General features: G+C 43.4%; 13 pseudogenes; all 13 read right to left on the bottom strand.

The window, feature by feature from the left end:
- Positions 1-1,184: 1,184 nt before the first annotated feature.
- On the bottom strand, positions 1,185-1,448 carry LOC130289063 (U2 spliceosomal RNA; annotated as a pseudogene).
- Positions 1,449-2,923: 1,475 nt separating this feature from the next.
- On the bottom strand, positions 2,924-3,186 carry LOC130289568 (U2 spliceosomal RNA; annotated as a pseudogene).
- A 1,472-nt stretch (positions 3,187-4,658) lies between these two features.
- LOC130289062 (U2 spliceosomal RNA) lies at positions 4,659-4,922 on the bottom strand (annotated as a pseudogene).
- A 1,472-nt stretch (positions 4,923-6,394) lies between these two features.
- LOC130289061 (U2 spliceosomal RNA) lies at positions 6,395-6,658 on the bottom strand (annotated as a pseudogene).
- Positions 6,659-8,130: 1,472 nt separating this feature from the next.
- LOC130289059 (U2 spliceosomal RNA) lies at positions 8,131-8,394 on the bottom strand (annotated as a pseudogene).
- Positions 8,395-9,866: 1,472 nt separating this feature from the next.
- On the bottom strand, positions 9,867-10,130 carry LOC130289058 (U2 spliceosomal RNA; annotated as a pseudogene).
- Positions 10,131-11,608: 1,478 nt separating this feature from the next.
- On the bottom strand, positions 11,609-11,872 carry LOC130289057 (U2 spliceosomal RNA; annotated as a pseudogene).
- Positions 11,873-13,340: 1,468 nt separating this feature from the next.
- On the bottom strand, positions 13,341-13,604 carry LOC130289056 (U2 spliceosomal RNA; annotated as a pseudogene).
- A 1,470-nt stretch (positions 13,605-15,074) lies between these two features.
- LOC130288801 (U2 spliceosomal RNA) lies at positions 15,075-15,337 on the bottom strand (annotated as a pseudogene).
- Positions 15,338-16,803: 1,466 nt separating this feature from the next.
- LOC130289055 (U2 spliceosomal RNA) lies at positions 16,804-17,067 on the bottom strand (annotated as a pseudogene).
- A 1,472-nt stretch (positions 17,068-18,539) lies between these two features.
- LOC130289054 (U2 spliceosomal RNA) lies at positions 18,540-18,803 on the bottom strand (annotated as a pseudogene).
- A 1,464-nt stretch (positions 18,804-20,267) lies between these two features.
- LOC130289053 (U2 spliceosomal RNA) lies at positions 20,268-20,531 on the bottom strand (annotated as a pseudogene).
- A 1,465-nt stretch (positions 20,532-21,996) lies between these two features.
- Positions 21,997-22,260, bottom strand: LOC130289052 (U2 spliceosomal RNA; annotated as a pseudogene).
- Positions 22,261-22,284: the final 24 nt, after the last annotated feature.

Here is a 22,284-nt window from a genome sequence, read left to right as displayed (position 1 = left end):
ATCTGCATATGAAAACAACACGCCTACCTTTGTTGCACATAGCTGCCTGCCTGTCTCTAGTTACCCCACTGGCTGTAGCTGCGTCCCTTCCGACATGGAATAACACCAACTGTAACGATAAACTGAAAATTAACAGTATAAACCTGCATCATTTTGGACTCTGGTATTTGCTGAATCCGGGTGACCTGACAATCGATGGTGGTGCCGCTGGTGATTCTGGCCTTCTTGGAATCTGTTGGGCCTATGTGTTAGCTCACACATCACTTGGGTATCCATGGTAACTACCACAACATGGTCATCTGCAGTTTACATCTAGCCCGTGGCATTGAATGGCATTTTAAAAGTGCTAAGGGTCCTGGTGCAATAATCCTCCCATGAGGATCAGCCTCAACGGCTTTGTAGATTGCACTCATGTCAGCAACTCCATATACATTTTTTTTTCTTCATGCTTCTTTCTTCATCCTTTTTTCTTTCTGTCATTCAGACTTTCATTCATTCGATCTCTCTCACTCACTTGCTTTAACTCATTTGTTCTCACTCACTCACTCACTCACTCAATCACTCACTCACTCATTCACTCTCACTCACTCTCACTCTCTCACTCACTCGCTCACTAAGTCAGTCTCTCTCTCTCTCTCTTTTTCTTTTTATATATATTTTTTTCCGTCTTCTTCTTCTTCTTCTTCTTCTTCAGACCCTGTCATAGCACTAATGCCTTTCCAATACCACCAGCAGATGGAGACACTCCATTGCAACATTGGTTGTGAGCAGCAGTTTCTAAAAACAAATGCCTCATGGCGGATTTCCCATCCATCAATGGATGGTAAATTTTGTTTTTATCATTCACTGACCACAGATACCAATGCATGGTCAAGCAACAGCAATGACACACCCTTGTGTATAGGCATGAGACCCTCACGTCATTTAACAGGATTCAGCACCACCCACAAGACAGCTACCTGTCATGTCATGTCAAACCTGCACAGGTGTGCTAGATTATTATTATTTAGTTTTATTTTATTTTTTTACACCAATCAGTGTGCAAACATGGTCATTAAAACGCTAAATGAATAGACGTTCATAAACCAGTCAGTGCAACTCATCATTTTGGTCTCCAATTCTCAAACTCAAATTCTCACCCACGGAGGATTAAATGAGAATCTTTCTTGTTTAACACTGGAATGGGGTGGTGCACTGTTCACTACCCGAATATACTGCCACATCGGGTCAATGCATAGGGCGACAGAAGCAAGCTTCCAAATCAGCTCCCTTTCTCAAAAATCCATTTAATTTATGGTCCCCAGATAGGGAACGTATGTATCAGTATGTGCTCACAAGTCACCCAAGTGCAAGTATTCACACAAAAAAAAACGTGCCTCAGGATGCGATCTGTCGCAAGATCCTTTCTTTTTTTACACTTGATCTAAGCCAAAAGGCCTAGAGGGGATAACCGGGAAAGGGGTGGACCCAACCATGTCCCCTTCATGAGCACTCACATTACTCATAGGAATGGAAGGAAGGCTGGCAGCCAACCAGCCTCCCATACACTCTCTGGGTGGGTGGCAGTCAGCCACCCATACATACATACAGCACAGGCTAAACCCACATCATCACTTAAAAAAAGGACAGGCGACCATTGCACTCTGATGGAGCATTTAGCAATGCAATCCATAGCCTGGCTTTTGCCTGAACCCCCATCACTCCTCCTCTTGCATATAAGACAATATTTCAGATCTGCATATGAAAACAACACGCCTACCTTTGTTGCACATAGCTGCCTGCCTGTCTCTAGTTACCCCACTGGCTGTAGCTGCGTCCCTTCCGACATGGAATAACACCAACTGTAACGATAAACTGAAAATTAACAGTATAAACCTGCATCATTTTGGACTCTGGTATTTGCTGAATCCGGGTGACCTGACAATCGATGGTGGTGCCGCTGGTGATTCTGGCCTTCTTGGAATCTGTTGGGCCTATGTGTTAGCTCACACATCACTTGGGTATCCATGGTAACTACCACAACATGGTCATCTGCAGTTTACATCTAGCCCGTGGCATTGAATGGCATTTTAAAAGTGCTAAGGGTCCTGGTGCAATAATCCTCCCATGAGGATCAGCCTCAACGGCTTTGTAGATTGCACTCATGTCAGCAACTCCATATACATTTTTTTTTCTTCATGCTTCTTTCTTCATCCTTTTTTCTTTCTGTCATTCAGACTTTCATTCATTCGATCTCTCTCACTCACTTGCTTTAACTCATTTGTTCTCACTCACTCACTCACTCACTCAATCACTCACTCACTCATTCACTCTCACTCACTCTCACTCTCTCACTCACTCGCTCACTAAGTCAGTCTCTCTCTCTCTCTCTCTCTTTTTCTTTTTATATATATTTTTTTCCGTCTTCTTCTTCTTCTTCTTCTTCTTCTTCAGACCCTGTCATAGCACTAATGCCTTTCCAATACCACCAGCAGATGGAGACACTCCATTGCAACATTGGTTGTGAGCAGCAGTTTCTAAAAACAAATGCCTCATGGCGGATTTCCCATCCATCAATGGATGGTAAATTTTGTTTTTATCATTCACTGACCACAGATACCAATGCATGGTCAAGCAACAGCAATGACACACCCTTGTGTATAGGCATGAGACCCTCACGTCATTTAACAGGATTCAGCACCACCCACAAGACAGCTACCTGTCATGTCATGTCAAACCTGCACAGGTGTGCTAGATTATTATTATTTAGTTTTATTTTATTTTTTTACACCAATCAGTGTGCAAACATGGTCATTAAAACGCTAAATGAATAGACGTTCATAAACCAGTCAGTGCAACTCATCATTTTGGTCTCCAATTCTCAAACTCAAATTCTCACCCACGGAGGATTAAATGAGAATCTTTCTTGTTTAACACTGGAATGGGGTGGTGCACTGTTCACTACCCGAATATACTGCCACATCGGGTCAATGCATAGGGCGACAGAAGCAAGCTTCCAAATCAGCTCCCTTTCTCAAAAATCCATTTAATTTATGGTCCCCAGATAGTGAACGTATGTATCAGTATGTGCTCACAAGTCACCCAAGTGCAAGTATTCACACAAAAAAAACGTGCCTCAGGATGCGATCTGTCGCAAGATCCTTTCTTTTTTTACACTTGATCTAAGCCAAAAGGCCTAGAGGGGATAACCGGGAAAGGGGTGGACCCAACCATGTCCCCTTCATGAGCACTCACATTACTCATAGGAATGGAAGGAAGGCTGGCAGCCAACCAGCCTCCCATACACTCTCTGGGTGGGTGGCAGTCAGCCACCCATACATACATACAGCACAGGCTAAACCCACATCATCACTTAAAAAAAGGACAGGCGACCATTGCACTCTGATGGAGCATTTAGCAATGCAATCCATAGCCTGGCTTTTGCCTGAACCCCCATCACTCCTCCTCTTGCATATAAGACAATATTTCAGATCTGCATATGAAAACAACACGCCTACCTTTGTTGCACATAGCTGCCTGCCTGTCTCTAGTTACCCCACTGGCTGTAGCTGCGTCCCTTCCGACATGGAATAACACCAACTGTAACGATAAACTGAAAATTAACAGTATAAACCTGCATCATTTTGGACTCTGGTATTTGCTGAATCCGGGTGACCTGACAATCGATGGTGGTGCCGCTGGTGATTCTGGCCTTCTTGGAATCTGTTGGGCCTATGTGTTAGCTCACACATCACTTGGGTATCCATGGTAACTACCACAACATGGTCATCTGCAGTTTACATCTAGCCCGTGGCATTGAATGGCATTTTAAAAGTGCTAAGGGTCCTGGTGCAATAATCCTCCCATGAGGATCAGCCTCAACGGCTTTGTAGATTGCACTCATGTCAGCAACTCCATATACATTTTTTTTTCTTCATGCTTCTTTCTTCATCCTTTTTTCTTTCTGTCATTCAGACTTTCATTCATTCGATCTCTCTCACTCACTTGCTTTAACTCATTTGTTCTCACTCACTCACTCACTCACTCAATCACTCACTCACTCATTCACTCTCACTCACTCTCACTCTCTCACTCACTCGCTCACTAAGTCAGTCTCTCTCTCTCTCTCTCTCTTTTTCTTTTTATATATATTTTTTTCCGTCTTCTTCTTCTTCTTCTTCTTCTTCAGACCCTGTCATAGCACTAATGCCTTTCCAATACCACCAGCAGATGGAGACACTCCATTGCAACATTGGTTGTGAGCAGCAGTTTCTAAAAACAAATGCCTCATGGCGGATTTCCCATCCATCAATGGATGGTAAATTTTGTTTTTATCATTCACTGACCACAGATACCAATGCATGGTCAAGCAACAGCAATGACACACCCTTGTGTATAGGCATGAGACCCTCACGTCATTTAACAGGATTCAGCACCACCCACAAGACAGCTACCTGTCATGTCATGTCAAACCTGCACAGGTGTGCTAGATTATTATTATTTAGTTTTATTTTATTTTTTTACACCAATCAGTGTGCAAACATGGTCATTAAAACGCTAAATGAATAGACGTTCATAAACCAGTCAGTGCAACTCATCATTTTGGTCTCCAATTCTCAAACTCAAATTCTCACCCACGGAGGATTAAATGAGAATCTTTCTTGTTTAACACTGGAATGGGGTGGTGCACTGTTCACTACCCGAATATACTGCCACATCGGGTCAATGCATAGGGCGACAGAAGCAAGCTTCCAAATCAGCTCCCTTTCTCAAAAATCCATTTAATTTATGGTCCCCAGATAGGGAACGTATGTATCAGTATGTGCTCACAAGTCACCCAAGTGCAAGTATTCACACAAAAAAAAACGTGCCTCAGGATGCGATCTGTCGCAAGATCCTTTCTTTTTTTACACTTGATCTAAGCCAAAAGGCCTAGAGGGGATAACCGGGAAAGGGGTGGACCCAACCATGTCCCCTTCATGAGCACTCACATTACTCATAGGAATGGAAGGAAGGCTGGCAGCCAACCAGCCTCCCATACACTCTCTGGGTGGGTGGCAGTCAGCCACCCATACATACATACAGCACAGGCTAAACCCACATCATCACTTAAAAAAAGGACAGGCGACCATTGCACTCTGATGGAGCATTTAGCAATGCAATCCATAGCCTGGCTTTTGCCTGAACCCCCATCACTCCTCCTCTTGCATATAAGACAATATTTCAGATCTGCATATGAAAACAACACGCCTACCTTTGTTGCACATAGCTGCCTGCCTGTCTCTAGTTACCCCACTGGCTGTAGCTGCGTCCCTTCCGACATGGAATAACACCAACTGTAACGATAAACTGAAAATTAACAGTATAAACCTGCATCATTTTGGACTCTGGTATTTGCTGAATCCGGGTGACCTGACAATCGATGGTGGTGCCGCTGGTGATTCTGGCCTTCTTGGAATCTGTTGGGCCTATGTGTTAGCTCACACATCACTTGGGTATCCATGGTAACTACCACAACATGGTCATCTGCAGTTTACATCTAGCCCGTGGCATTGAATGGCATTTTAAAAGTGCTAAGGGTCCTGGTGCAATAATCCTCCCATGAGGATCAGCCTCAACGGCTTTGTAGATTGCACTCATGTCAGCAACTCCATATACATTTTTTTTTCTTCATGCTTCTTTCTTCATCCTTTTTTCTTTCTGTCATTCAGACTTTCATTCATTCGATCTCTCTCACTCACTTGCTTTAACTCATTTGTTCTCACTCACTCACTCACTCACTCAATCACTCACTCACTCATTCACTCTCACTCACTCTCACTCTCTCACTCACTCGCTCACTAAGTCAGTCTCTCTCTCTCTCTCTCTCTTTTTCTTTTTATATATATTTTTTTCCGTCTTCTTCTTCTTCTTCTTCTTCTTCAGACCCTGTCATAGCACTAATGCCTTTCCAATACCACCAGCAGATGGAGACACTCCATTGCAACATTGGTTGTGAGCAGCAGTTTCTAAAAACAAATGCCTCATGGCGGATTTCCCATCCATCAATGGATGGTAAATTTTGTTTTTATCATTCACTGACCACAGATACCAATGCATGGTCAAGCAACAGCAATGACACACCCTTGTGTATAGGCATGAGACCCTCACGTCATTTAACAGGATTCAGCACCACCCACAAGACAGCTACCTGTCATGTCATGTCAAACCTGCACAGGTGTGCTAGATTATTATTATTTAGTTTTATTTTATTTTTTTACACCAATCAGTGTGCAAACATGGTCATTAAAACGCTAAATGAATAGACGTTCATAAACCAGTCAGTGCAACTCATCATTTTGGTCTCCAATTCTCAAACTCAAATTCTCACCCACGGAGGATTAAATGAGAATCTTTCTTGTTTAACACTGGAATGGGGTGGTGCACTGTTCACTACCCGAATATACTGCCACATCGGGTCAATGCATAGGGCGACAGAAGCAAGCTTCCAAATCAGCTCCCTTTCTCAAAAATCCATTTAATTTATGGTCCCCAGATAGGGAACGTATGTATCAGTATGTGCTCACAAGTCACCCAAGTGCAAGTATTCACACAAAAAAAAACGTGCCTCAGGATGCGATCTGTCGCAAGATCCTTTCTTTTTTTACACTTGATCTAAGCCAAAAGGCCTAGAGGGGATAACCGGGAAAGGGGTGGACCCAACCATGTCCCCTTCATGAGCACTCACATTACTCATAGGAATGGAAGGAAGGCTGGCAGCCAACCAGCCTCCCATACACTCTCTGGGTGGGTGGCAGTCAGCCACCCATACATACATACAGCACAGGCTAAACCCACATCATCACTTAAAAAAAGGACAGGCGACCATTGCACTCTGATGGAGCATTTAGCAATGCAATCCATAGCCTGGCTTTTGCCTGAACCCCCATCACTCCTCCTCTTGCATATAAGACAATATTTCAGATCTGCATATGAAAACAACACGCCTACCTTTGTTGCACATAGCTGCCTGCCTGTCTCTAGTTACCCCACTGGCTGTAGCTGCGTCCCTTCCGACATGGAATAACACCAACTGTAACGATAAACTGAAAATTAACAGTATAAACCTGCATCATTTTGGACTCTGGTATTTGCTGAATCCGGGTGACCTGACAATCGATGGTGGTGCCGCTGGTGATTCTGGCCTTCTTGGAATCTGTTGGGCCTATGTGTTAGCTCACACATCACTTGGGTATCCATGGTAACTACCACAACATGGTCATCTGCAGTTTACATCTAGCCCGTGGCATTGAATGGCATTTTAAAAGTGCTAAGGGTCCTGGTGCAATAATCCTCCCATGAGGATCAGCCTCAACGGCTTTGTAGATTGCACTCATGTCAGCAACTCCATATACATTTTTTTTTCTTCATGCTTCTTTCTTCATCCTTTTTTCTTTCTGTCATTCAGACTTTCATTCATTCGATCTCTCTCACTCACTTGCTTTAACTCATTTGTTCTCACTCACTCACTCACTCACTCAATCACTCACTCACTCATTCACTCTCACTCACTCTCACTCTCTCACTCACTCGCTCACTAAGTCAGTCTCTCTCTCTCTCTCTCTCTTTTTCTTTTTATATATATTTTTTTCCGTCTTCTTCTTCTTCTTCTTCTTCTTCAGACCCTGTCATAGCACTAATGCCTTTCCAATACCACCAGCAGATGGAGACACTCCATTGCAACATTGGTTGTGAGCAGCAGTTTCTAAAAACAAATGCCTCATGGCGGATTTCCCATCCATCAATGGATGGTAAATTTTGTTTTTATCATTCACTGACCACAGATACCAATGCATGGTCAAGCAACAGCAATGACACACCCTTGTGTATAGGCATGAGACCCTCACGTCATTTAACAGGATTCAGCACCACCCACAAGACAGCTACCTGTCATGTCATGTCAAACCTGCACAGGTGTGCTAGATTATTATTATTTAGTTTTATTTTATTTTTTTACACCAATCAGTGTGCAAACATGGTCATTAAAACGCTAAATGAATAGACGTTCATAAACCAGTCAGTGCAACTCATCATTTTGGTCTCCAATTCTCAAACTCAAATTCTCACCCACGGAGGATTAAATGAGAATCTTTCTTGTTTAACACTGGAATGGGGTGGTGCACTGTTCACTACCCGAATATACTGCCACATCGGGTCAATGCATAGGGCGACAGAAGCAAGCTTCCAAATCAGCTCCCTTTCTCAAAAATCCATTTAATTTATGGTCCCCAGATAGGGAACGTATGTATCAGTATGTGCTCACAAGTCACCCAAGTGCAAGTATTCACACAAAAAAAAACGTGCCTCAGGATGCGATCTGTCGCAAGATCCTTTCTTTTTTTACACTTGATCTAAGCCAAAAGGCCTAGAGGGGATAACCGGGAAAGGGGTGGACCCAACCATGTCCCCTTCATGAGCACTCACATTACTCATAGGAATGGAAGGAAGGCTGGCAGCCAACCAGCCTCCCATACACTCTCTGGGTGGGTGGCAGTCAGCCACCCATACATACATACAGCACAGGCTAAACCCACATCATCACTTAAAAAAAGGACAGGCGACCATTGCACTCTGATGGAGCATTTAGCAATGCAATCCATAGCCTGGCTTTTGCCTGAACCCCCATCACTCCTCCTCTTGCATATAAGGCAATATTTCAGATCTGCATATGAAAACAACACGCCTACCTTTGTTGCACATAGCTGCCTGCCTGTCTCTAGTTACCCCACTGGCTGTAGCTGCGTCCCTTCCGACATGGAATAACACCAACTGTAACGATAAACTGAAAATTAACAGTATAAACCTGCATCATTTTGGACTCTGGTATTTGCTGAATCCGGGTGACCTGACAATCGATGGTGGTGCCGCTGGTGATTCTGGCCTTCTTGGAATCTGTTGGGCCTATGTGTTAGCTCACACATCACTTGGGTATCCATGGTAACTACCACAACATGGTCATCTGCAGTTTACATCTAGCCCGTGGCATTGAATGGCATTTTAAAAGTGCTAAGGGTCCTGGTGCAATAATCCTCCCATGAGGATCAGCCTCAACGGCTTTGTAGATTGCACTCATGTCAGCAACTCCATATACATTTTTTTTTCTTCATGCTTCTTTCTTCATCCTTTTTTCTTTCTGTCATTCAGACTTTCATTCATTCGATCTCTCTCACTCACTTGCTTTAACTCATTTGTTCTCACTCACTCACTCACTCACTCAATCACTCACTCACTCATTCACTCTCACTCACTCTCACTCTCTCACTCACTCGCTCACTAAGTCAGTCTCTCTCTCTCTCTTTTTCTTTTTATATATATTTTTTTCCGTCTTCTTCTTCTTCTTCTTCTTCTTCTTCTTCAGACCCTGTCATAGCACTAATGCCTTTCCAATACCACCAGCAGATGGAGACACTCCATTGCAACATTGGTTGTGAGCAGCAGTTTCTAAAAACAAATGCCTCATGGCGGATTTCCCATCCATCAATGGATGGTAAATTTTGTTTTTATCATTCACTGACCACAGATACCAATGCATGGTCAAGCAACAGCAATGACACACCCTTGTGTATAGGCATGAGACCCTCACGTCATTTAACAGGATTCAGCACCACCCACAAGACAGCTACCTGTCATGTCATGTCAAACCTGCACAGGTGTGCTAGATTATTATTATTTAGTTTTATTTTATTTTTTTACACCAATCAGTGTGCAAACATGGTCATTAAAACGCTAAATGAATAGACGTTCATAAACCAGTCAGTGCAACTCATCATTTTGGTCTCCAATTCTCAAACTCAAATTCTCACCCACGGAGGATTAAATGAGAATCTTTCTTGTTTAACACTGGAATGGGGTGGTGCACTGTTCACTACCCGAATATACTGCCACATCGGGTCAATGCATAGGGCGACAGAAGCAAGCTTCCAAATCAGCTCCCTTTCTCAAAAATCCATTTAATTTATGGTCCCCAGATAGGGAACGTATGTATCAGTATGTGCTCACAAGTCACCCAAGTGCAAGTATTCACACAAAAAAAAACGTGCCTCAGGATGCGATCTGTCGCAAGATCCTTTCTTTTTTTACACTTGATCTAAGCCAAAAGGCCTAGAGGGGATAACCGGGAAAGGGGTGGACCCAACCATGTCCCCTTCATGAGCACTCACATTACTCATAGGAATGGAAGGAAGGCTGGCAGCCAACCAGCCTCCCATACACTCTCTGGGTGGGTGGCAGTCAGCCACCCATACATACATACAGCACAGGCTAAACCCACATCATCACTTAAAAAAAGGACAGGCGACCATTGCACTCTGATGGAGCATTTAGCAATGCAATCCATAGCCTGGCTTTTGCCTGAACCCCCATCACTCCTCCTCTTGCATATAAGGCAATATTTCAGATCTGCATATGAAAACAACACGCCTACCTTTGTTGCACATAGCTGCCTGCCTGTCTCTAGTTACCCCACTGGCTGTAGCTGCGTCCCTTCCGACATGGAATAACACCAACTGTAACGATAAACTGAAAATTAACAGTATAAACCTGCATCATTTTGGACTCTGGTATTTGCTGAATCCGGGTGACCTGACAATCGATGGTGGTGCCGCTGGTGATTCTGGCCTTCTTGGAATCTGTTGGGCCTATGTGTTAGCTCACACATCACTTGGGTATCCATGGTAACTACCACAACATGGTCATCTGCAGTTTACATCTAGCCCGTGGCATTGAATGGCATTTTAAAAGTGCTAAGGGTCCTGGTGCAATAATCCTCCCATGAGGATCAGCCTCAACGGCTTTGTAGATTGCACTCATGTCAGCAACTCCATATACATTTTTTTTTCTTCATGCTTCTTTCTTCATCCTTTTTTCTTTCTGTCATTCAGACTTTCATTCATTCGATCTCTCTCACTCACTTGCTTTAACTCATTTGTTCTCACTCACTCACTCACTCACTCAATCACTCACTCACTCATTCACTCTCACTCACTCTCACTCTCTCACTCACTCGCTCACTAAGTCAGTCTCTCTCTCTCTCTTTTTCTTTTTATATATATTTTTTTCCGTCTTCTTCTTCTTCTTCTTCTTCTTCTTCTTCTTCTTCAGACCCTGTCATAGCACTAATGCCTTTCCAATACCACCAGCAGATGGAGACACTCCATTGCAACATTGGTTGTGAGCAGCAGTTTCTAAAAACAAATGCCTCATGGCGGATTTCCCATCCATCAATGGATGGTAAATTTTGTTTTTATCATTCACTGACCACAGATACCAATGCATTGTCAAGCAACAGCAATGACACACCCTTGTGTATAGGCATGAGACCCTCACGTCATTTAACAGGATTCAGCACCACCCACAAGACAGCTACCTGTCATGTCATGTCAAACCTGCACAGGTGTGCTAGATTATTATTATTTAGTTTTATTTTATTTTTTTACACCAATCAGTGTGCAAACATGGTCATTAAAACGCTAAATGAATAGACGTTCATAAACCAGTCAGTGCAACTCATCATTTTGGTCTCCAATTCTCAAACTCAAATTCTCACCCACGGAGGATTAAATGAGAATCTTTCTTGTTTAACACTGGAATGGGGTGGTGCACTGTTCACTACCCGAATATACTGCCACATCGGGTCAATGCATAGGGCGACAGAAGCAAGCTTCCAAATCAGCTCCCTTTCTCAAAAATCCATTTAATTTATGGTCCCCAGATAGGGAACGTATGTATCAGTATGTGCTCACAAGTCACCCAAGTGCAAGTATTCACACAAAAAAAAACGTGCCTCAGGATGCGATCTGTCGCAAGATCCTTTCTTTTTTTACACTTGATCTAAGCCAAAAGGCCTAGAGGGGATAACCGGGAAAGGGGTGGACCCAACCATGTCCCCTTCATGAGCACTCACATTACTCATAGGAATGGAAGGAAGGCTGGCAGCCAACCAGCCTCCCATACACTCTCTGGGTGGGTGGCAGTCAGCCACCCATACATACATACAGCACAGGCTAAACCCACATCATCACTTAAAAAAAGGACAGGCGACCATTGCACTCTGATGGAGCATTTAGCAATGCAATCCATAGCCTGGCTTTTGCCTGAACCCCCATCACTCCTCCTCTTGCATATAAGACAATATTTCAGATCTGCATATGAAAACAACACGCCTACCTTTGTTGCACATAGCTGCCTGCCTGTCTCTAGTTACCCCACTGGCTGTAGCTGCGTCCCTTCCGACATGGAATAACACCAACTGTAACGATAAACTGAAAATTAACAGTATAAACCTGCATCATTTTGGACTCTGGTATTTGCTGAATCCGGGTGACCTGACAATCGATGGTGGTGCCGCTGGTGATTCTGGCCTTCTTGGAATCTGTTGGGCCTATGTGTTAGCTCACACATCACTTGGGTATCCATGGTAACTACCACAACATGGTCATCTGCAGTTTACATCTAGCCCGTGGCATTGAATGGCATTTTAAAAGTGCTAAGGGTCCTGGTGCAATAATCCTCCCATGAGGATCAGCCTCAACGGCTTTGTAGATTGCACTCATGTCAGCAACTCCATATACATTTTTTTTTCTTCATGCTTCTTTCTTCATCCTTTTTTCTTTCTGTCATTCAGACTTTCATTCATTCGATCTCTCTCACTCACTTGCTTTAACTCATTTGTTCTCACTCACTCACTCACTCACTCAATCACTCACTCACTCATTCACTCTCACTCACTCTCACTCTCTCACTCACTCGCTCACTAAGTCAGTCTCTCTCTCTCTCTCTTTTTCTTTTTATATATATTTTTTTCCGTCTTCTTCTTCTTCTTCTTCTTCTTCAGACCCTGTCATAGCACTAATGCCTTTCCAATACCACCAGCAGATGGAGACACTCCATTGCAACATTGGTTGTGAGCAGCAGTTTCTAAAAACAAATGCCTCATGGCGGATTTCCCATCCATCAATGGATGGTAAATTTTGTTTTTATCATTCACTGACCACAGATACCAATGCATGGTCAAGCAACAGCAATGACACACCCTTGTGTATAGGCATGAGACCCTCACGTCATTTAACAGGATTCAGCACCACCCACAAGACAGCTACCTGTCATGTCATGTCAAACCTGCACAGGTGTGCTAGATTATTATTATTTAGTTTTATTTTATTTTTTTACACCAATCAGTGTGCAAACATGGTCATTAAAACGCTAAATGAATAGACGTTCATAAACCAGTCAGTGCAACTCATCATTTTGGTCTCCAATTCTCAAACTCAAATTCTCACCCACGGAGGATTAAATGAGAATCTTTCTTGTTTAACACTGGAATGGGGTGGTGCACTGTTCACTACCCGAATATACTGCCACATCGGGTCAATGCATAGGGCGACAGAAGCAAGCTTCCAAATCAGCTCCCTTTCTCAAAAATCCATTTAATTTATGGTCCCCAGATAGGGAACGTATGTATCAGTATGTGCTCACAAGTCACCCAAGTGCAAGTATTCACACAAAAAAAAACGTGCCTCAGGATGCGATCTGTCGCAAGATCCTTTCTTTTTTTACACTTGATCTAAGCCAAAAGGCCTAGAGGGGATAACCGGGAAAGGGGTGGACCCAACCATGTCCCCTTCATGAGCACTCACATTACTCATAGGAATGGAAGGAAGGCTGGCAGCCAACCAGCCTCCCATACACTCTCTGGGTGGGTGGCAGTCAGCCACCCATACATACATACAGCACAGGCTAAACCCACATCATCACTTAAAAAAAGGACAGGCGACCATTGCACTCTGATGGAGCATTTAGCAATGCAATCCATAGCCTGGCTTTTGCCTGAACCCCCATCACTCCTCCTCTTGCATATAAGACAATATTTCAGATCTGCATATGAAAACAACACGCCTACCTTTGTTGCACATAGCTGCCTGCCTGTCTCTAGTTACCCCACTGGCTGTAGCTGCGTCCCTTCCGACATGGAATAACACCAACTGTAACGATAAACTGAAAATTAACAGTATAAACCTGCATCATTTTGGACTCTGGTATTTGCTGAATCCGGGTGACCTGACAATCGATGGTGGTGCCGCTGGTGATTCTGGCCTTCTTGGAATCTGTTGGGCCTATGTGTTAGCTCACACATCACTTGGGTATCCATGGTAACTACCACAACATGGTCATCTGCAGTTTACATCTAGCCCGTGGCATTGAATGGCATTTTAAAAGTGCTAAGGGTCCTGGTGCAATAATCCTCCCATGAGGATCAGCCTCAACGGCTTTGTAGATTGCACTCATGTCAGCAACTCCATATACATTTTTTTTTCTTCATGCTTCTTTCTTCATCCTTTTTTCTTTCTGTCATTCAGACTTTCATTCATTCGATCTCTCTCACTCACTTGCTTTAACTCATTTGTTCTCACTCACTCACTCACTCACTCAATCACTCACTCACTCATTCACTCTCACTCACTCTCACTCTCTCACTCACTCGCTCACTAAGTCAGTCTCTCTCTCTCTCTCTCTTTTTCTTTTTATATATATTTTTTTCCGTCTTCTTCTTCTTCTTCTTCTTCTTCAGACCCTGTCATAGCACTAATGCCTTTCCAATACCACCAGCAGATGGAGACACTCCATTGCAACATTGGTTGTGAGCAGCAGTTTCTAAAAACAAATGCCTCATGGCGGATTTCCCATCCATCAATGGATGGTAAATTTTGTTTTTATCATTCACTGACCACAGATACCAATGCATGGTCAAGCAACAGCAATGACACACCCTTGTGTATAGGCATGAGACCCTCACGTCATTTAACAGGATTCAGCACCACCCACAAGACAGCTACCTGTCATGTCATGTCAAACCTGCACAGGTGTGCTAGATTATTATTATTTAGTTTTATTTTATTTTTTTACACCAATCAGTGTGCAAACATGGTCATTAAAACGCTAAATGAATAGACGTTCATAAACCAGTCAGTGCAACTCATCATTTTGGTCTCCAATTCTCAAACTCAAATTCTCACCCACGGAGGATTAAATGAGAATCTTTCTTGTTTAACACTGGAATGGGGTGGTGCACTGTTCACTACCCGAATATACTGCCACATCGGGTCAATGCATAGGGCGACAGAAGCAAGCTTCCAAATCAGCTCCCTTTCTCAAAAATCCATTTAATTTATGGTCCCCAGATAGGGAACGTATGTATCAGTATGTGCTCACAAGTCACCCAAGTGCAAGTATTCACACAAAAAAAACGTGCCTCAGGATGCGATCTGTCGCAAGATCCTTTCTTTTTTTACACTTGATCTAAGCCAAAAGGCCTAGAGGGGATAACCGGGAAAGGGGTGGACCCAACCATGTCCCCTTCATGAGCACTCACATTACTCATAGGAATGGAAGGAAGGCTGGCAGCCAACCAGCCTCCCATACACTCTCTGGGTGGGTGGCAGTCAGCCACCCATACATACATACAGCACAGGCTAAACCCACATCATCACTTAAAAAAAGGACAGGCGACCATTGCACTCTGATGGAGCATTTAGCAATGCAATCCATAGCCTGGCTTTTGCCTGAACCCCCATCACTCCTCCTCTTGCATATAAGACAATATTTCAGATCTGCATATGAAAACAACACGCCTACCTTTGTTGCACATAGCTGCCTGCCTGTCTCTAGTTACCCCACTGGCTGTAGCTGCGTCCCTTCCGACATGGAATAACACCAACTGTAACGATAAACTGAAAATTAACAGTATAAACCTGCATCATTTTGGACTCTGGTATTTGCTGAATCCGGGTGACCTGACAATCGATGGTGGTGCCGCTGGTGATTCTGGCCTTCTTGGAATCTGTTGGGCCTATGTGTTAGCTCACACATCACTTGGGTATCCATGGTAACTACCACAACATGGTCATCTGCAGTTTACATCTAGCCCGTGGCATTGAATGGCATTTTAAAAGTGCTAAGGGTCCTGGTGCAATAATCCTCCCATGAGGATCAGCCTCAACGGCTTTGTAGATTGCACTCATGTCAGCAACTCCATATACATTTTTTTTTCTTCATGCTTCTTTCTTCATCCTTTTTTCTTTCTGTCATTCAGACTTTCATTCATTCGATCTCTCTCACTCACTTGCTTTAACTCATTTGTTCTCACTCACTCACTCACTCACTCAATCACTCACTCACTCATTCACTCTCACTCACTCTCACTCTCTCACTCACTCGCTCACTAAGTCAGTCTCTCTCTCTCTCTCTCTCTTTTTCTTTTTATATATATTTTTTTCCGTCTTCTTCTTCTTCTTCTTCAGACCCTGTCATAGCACTAATGCCTTTCCAATACCACCAGCAGATGGAGACACTCCATTGCAACATTGGTTGTGAGCAGCAGTTTCTAAAAACAAATGCCTCATGGCGGATTTCCCATCCATCAATGGATGGTAAATTTTGTTTTTATCATTCACTGACCACAGATACCAATGCATGGTCAAGCAACAGCAATGACACACCCTTGTGTATAGGCATGAGACCCTCACGTCATTTAACAGGATTCAGCACCACCCACAAGACAGCTACCTGTCATGTCATGTCAAACCTGCACAGGTGTGCTAGATTATTATTATTTAGTTTTATTTTATTTTTTTACACCAATCAGTGTGCAAACATGGTCATTAAAACGCTAAATGAATAGACGTTCATAAACCAGTCAGTGCAACTCATCATTTTGGTCTCCAATTCTCAAACTCAAATTCTCACCCACGGAGGATTAAATGAGAATCTTTCTTGTTTAACACTGGAATGGGGTGGTGCACTGTTCACTACCCGAATATACTGCCACATCGGGTCAATGCATAGGGCGACAGAAGCAAGCTTCCAAATCAGCTCCCTTTCTCAAAAATCCATTTAATTTATGGTCCCCAGATAGGGAACGTATGTATCAGTATGTGCTCACAAGTCACCCAAGTGCAAGTATTCACACAAAAAAAAACGTGCCTCAGGATGCGATCTGTCGCAAGATCCTTTCTTTTTTTACACTTGATCTAAGCCAAAAGGCCTAGAGGGGATAACCGGGAAAGGGGTGGACCCAACCATGTCCCCTTCATGAGCACTCACATTACTCATAGGAATGGAAGGAAGGCTGGCAGCCAACCAGCCTCCCATACACTCTCTGGGTGGGTGGCAGTCAGCCACCCATACATACATACAGCACAGGCTAAACCCACATCATCACTTAAAAAAAGGACAGGCGACCATTGCACTCTGATGGAGCATTTAGCAATGCAATCCATAGCCTGGCTTTTGCCTGAACCCCCATCACTCCTCCTCTTGCATATAAGACAATATTTCAGATCTGCATATGAAAACAACACGCCTACCTTTGTTGCACATAGCTGCCTGCCTGTCTCTAGTTACCCCACTGGCTGTAGCTGCGTCCCTTCCGACATGGAATAACACCAACTGTAACGATAAACTGAAAATTAACAGTATAAACCTGCATCATTTTGGACTCTGGTATTTGCTGAATCCGGGTGACCTGACAATCGATGGTGGTGCCGCTGGTGATTCTGGCCTTCTTGGAATCTGTTGGGCCTATGTGTTAGCTCACACATCACTTGGGTATCCATGGTAACTACCACAACATGGTCATCTGCAGTTTACATCTAGCCCGTGGCATTGAATGGCATTTTAAAAGTGCTAAGGGTCCTGGTGCAATAATCCTCCCATGAGGATCAGCCTCAACGGCTTTGTAGATTGCACTCATGTCAGCAACTCCATATACATTTTTTTTTCTTCATGCTTCTTTCTTCATCCTTTTTTCTTTCTGTCATTCAGACTTTCATTCATTCGATCTCTCTCACTCACTTGCTTTAACTCATTTGTTCTCACTCACTCACTCACTCACTCAATCACTCACTCACTCATTCACTCTCACTCACTCTCACTCTCTCACTCACTCGCTCACTAAGTCAGTCTCTCTCTCTCTCTCTCTCTTTTTCTTTTTATATATATTTTTTTCCGTCTTCTTCTTCTTCTTCTTCTTCTTCAGACCCTGTCATAGCACTAATGCCTTTCCAATACCACCAGCAGATGGAGACACTCCATTGCAACATTGGTTGTGAGCAGCAGTTTCTAAAAACAAATGCCTCATGGCGGATTTCCCATCCATCAATGGATGGTAAATTTTGTTTTTATCATTCACTGACCACAGATACCAATGCATGGTCAAGCAACAGCAATGACACACCCTTGTGTATAGGCATGAGACCCTCACGTCATTTAACAGGATTCAGCACCACCCACAAGACAGCTACCTGTCATGTCATGTCAAACCTGCACAGGTGTGCTAGATTATTATTATTTAGTTTTATTTTATTTTTTTACACCAATCAGTGTGCAAACATGGTCATTAAAACGCTAAATGAATAGACGTTCATAAACCAGTCAGTGCAACTCATCATTTTGGTCTCCAATTCTCAAACTCAAATTCTCACCCACGGAGGATTAAATGAGAATCTTTCTTGTTTAACACTGGAATGGGGTGGTGCACTGTTCACTACCCGAATATACTGCCACATCGGGTCAATGCATAGGGCGACAGAAGCAAGCTTCCAAATCAGCTCCCTTTCTCAAAAATCCATTTAATTTATGGTCCCCAGATAGGGAACGTATGTATCAGTATGTGCTCACAAGTCACCCAAGTGCAAGTATTCACACAAAAAAAAACGTGCCTCAGGATGCGATCTGTCGCAAGATCCTTTCTTTTTTTACACTTGATCTAAGCCAAAAGGCCTAGAGGGGATAACCGGGAAAGGGGTGGACCCAACCATGTCCCCTTCATGAGCACTCACATTACTCATAGGAATGGAAGGAAGGCTGGCAGCCAACCAGCCTCCCATACACTCTCTGGGTGGGTGGCAGTCAGCCACCCATACATACATACAGCACAGGCTAAACCCACATCATCACTTAAAAAAAGGACAGGCGACCATTGCACTCTGATGGAGCATTTAGCAATGCAATCCATAGCCTGGCTTTTGCCTGAACCCCCATCACTCCTCCTCTTGCATATAAGACAATATTTCAGATCTGCATATGAAAACAACACGCCTACCTTTGTTGCACATAGCTGCCTGCCTGTCTCTAGTTACCCCACTGGCTGTAGCTGCGTCCCTTCCGACATGGAATAACACCAACTGTAACGATAAACTGAAAATTAACAGTATAAACCTGCATCATTTTGGACTCTGGTATTTGCTGAATCCGGGTGACCTGACAATCGATGGTGGTGCCGCTGGTGATTCTGGCCTTCTTGGAATCTGTTGGGCCTATGTGTTAGCTCACACATCACTTGGGTATCCATGGTAACTACCACAACATGGTCATCTGCAGTTTACATCTAGCCCGTGGCATTGAATGGCATTTTAAAAGTGCTAAGGGTCCTGGTGCAATAATCCTCCCATGAGGATCAGCCTCAACGGCTTTGTAGATTGCACTCATGTCAGCAACTCCATATACATTTTTTTTTCTTCATGCTTCTTTCTTCATCCTTTTTTCTTTCTGTCATTCAGACTTTCATTCATTCGATCTCTCTCACTCACTTGCTTTAACTCATTTGTTCTCACTCACTCACTCACTCAATCACTCACTCATTCACTCTCACTCACTCTCACTCTCTCACTCACTCGCTCACTAAGTCAGTCTCTCTCTCTCTCTCTCTCTTTTTCTTTTTATATATATTTTTTTCCGTCTTCTTCTTCTTCTTCTTCTTCTTCAGACCCTGTCATAGCACTAATGCCTTTCCAATACCACCAGCAGATGGAGACACTCCATTGCAACATTGGTTGTGAGCAGCAGTTTCTAAAAACAAATGCCTCATGGCGGCTTTCCCATCCATCAATGGATGGTAAATTTTGTTTTTATCATTCACTGACCACAGATACCAATGCATGGTCAAGCAACAGCAATGACACACCCTTGTGTATAGGCATGAGACCCTCACGTCATTTAACAGGATTCAGCACCACCCACAAGACAGCTACCTGTCATGTCATGTCAAACCTGCACAGGTGTGCTAGATTATTATTATTTAGTTTTATTTTATTTTTTTACACCAATCAGTGTGCAAACATGGTCATTAAAACGCTAAATGAATAGACGTTCATAAACCAGTCAGTGCAACTCATCATTTTGGTCTCCAATTCTCAAACTCAAATTCTCACCCACGGAGGATTAAATGAGAATCTTTCTTGTTTAACACTGGAATGGGGTGGTGCACTGTTCACTACCCGAATATACTGCCACATCGGGTCAATGCATAGGGCGACAGAAGCAAGCTTCCAAATCAGCTCCCTTTCTCAAAAATCCATTTAATTTATGGTCCCCAGATAGGGAACGTATGTATCAGTATGTGCTCACAAGTCACCCAAGTGCAAGTATTCACACAAAAAAAAACGTGCCTCAGGATGCGATCTGTCGCAAGATCCTTTCTTTTTTTACACTTGATCTAAGCCAAAAGGCCTAGAGGGGATAACCGGGAAAGGGGTGGACCCAACCATGTCCCCTTCATGAGCACTCACATTACTCATAGGAATGGAAGGAAGGCTGGCAGCCAACCAGCCTCCCATACACTCTCTGGGTGGGTGGCAGTCAGCCACCCATACATACATACATACAGCACAGGCTAAACCCACATCATCACTTAAAAAAAGGACAGGCGACCATTGCACTCTGATGGAGCATTTAGCAATGCAATCCATAGCCTGGCTTTTGCCTGAACCCCCATCACTCCTCCTCTTGCATATAAGACAATATTTCAGATCTGCATATGAAAACAACACGCCTACCTTTGTTGCACATAGCTGCCTGCCTGTCTCTAGTTACCCCACTGGCTGTAGCTGCGTCCCTTCCGACATGGAATAACACCAACTGTAACGATAAACTGAAAATTAACAGTATAAACCTGCATCATTTTGGACTCTGGTATTTGCTGAATCCGGGTGACCTGACAATCGATGGTGGTGCCGCTGGTGATTCTGGCCTTCTTGGAATCTGTTGGGCCTATGTGTTAGCTCACACATCACTTGGGTATCCATGGTAACTACCACAACATGGTCATCTGCAGTTTACATCTAGCCCGTGGCATTGAATGGCATTTTAAAAGTGCTAAGGGTCCTGGTGCAATAATCCTCCCATGAGGATCAGCCTCAACGGCTTTGTAGATTGCACTCATGTCAGCAACTCCATATACATTTTTTTTTCTTCATGCTTCTTTCTTCATCCTTTTTTCTTTCTGTCATTCAGACTTTCATTCATTCGATCTCTCTCACTCACTTGCTTTAACTCATTTGTTCTCACTCACTCACTCACTCAATCACTCACTCACTCATTCACTCTCACTCACTCTCACTCTCTCACTCACTCGCTCACTAAGTCAGTCTCTCTCTCTCTCTCTCTCTCTTTTTCTTTTTATATATATTTTTTTCCGTCTTCTTCTTCTTCTTCAGACCCTGTCATAGCACTAATGCCTTTCCAATACCACCAGCAGATGGAGACACTCCATTGCAACATTGGTTGTGAGCAGCAGTTTCTAAAAACAAATGCCTCATGGCGGATTTCCCATCCATCAATGGATGGTAAATTTTGTTTTTATCATTCACTGACCACAGATACCAATGCATGGTCAAGCAACAGCAATGACACACCCTTGTGTATAGGCATGAGACCCTCACGTCATTTAACAGGATTCAGCACCACCCACAAGACAGCTACCTGTCATGTCATGTCAAACCTGCACAGGTGTGCTAGATTATTATTATTTAGTTTTATTTTATTTTTTTACACCAATCAGTGTGCAAACATGGTCATTAAAACGCTAAATGAATAGACGTTCATAAACCAGTCAGTGCAACTCATCATTTTGGTCTCCAATTCTCAAACTCAAATTCTCACCCACGGAGGATTAAATGAGAATCTTTCTTGTTTAACACTGGAATGGGGTGGTGCACTGTTCACTACCCGAATATACTGCCACATCGGGTCAATGCATAGGGCGACAGAAGCAAGCTTCCAAATCAGCTCCCTTTCTCAAAAATCCATTTAATTTATGGTCCCCAGATAGGGAACGTATGTATCAGTATGTGCTCACAAGTCACCCAAGTGCAAGTATTCACACAAAAAAAAACGTGCCTCAGGATGCGATCTGTCGCAAGATCCTTTCTTTTTTTACACTTGATCTAAGCCAAAAGGCCTAGAGGGGATAACCGGGAAAGGGGTGGACCCAAC

The sequence above is a fragment of the Hyla sarda genome, chromosome 8 (genome assembly GCF_029499605.1).
Source record: "Hyla sarda isolate aHylSar1 chromosome 8, aHylSar1.hap1, whole genome shotgun sequence".
In the NCBI taxonomy this organism is placed as follows: Eukaryota; Metazoa; Chordata; class Amphibia; order Anura; family Hylidae; genus Hyla; species Hyla sarda.
This window is presented reverse-complemented; position numbering and strand designations above follow the sequence as displayed.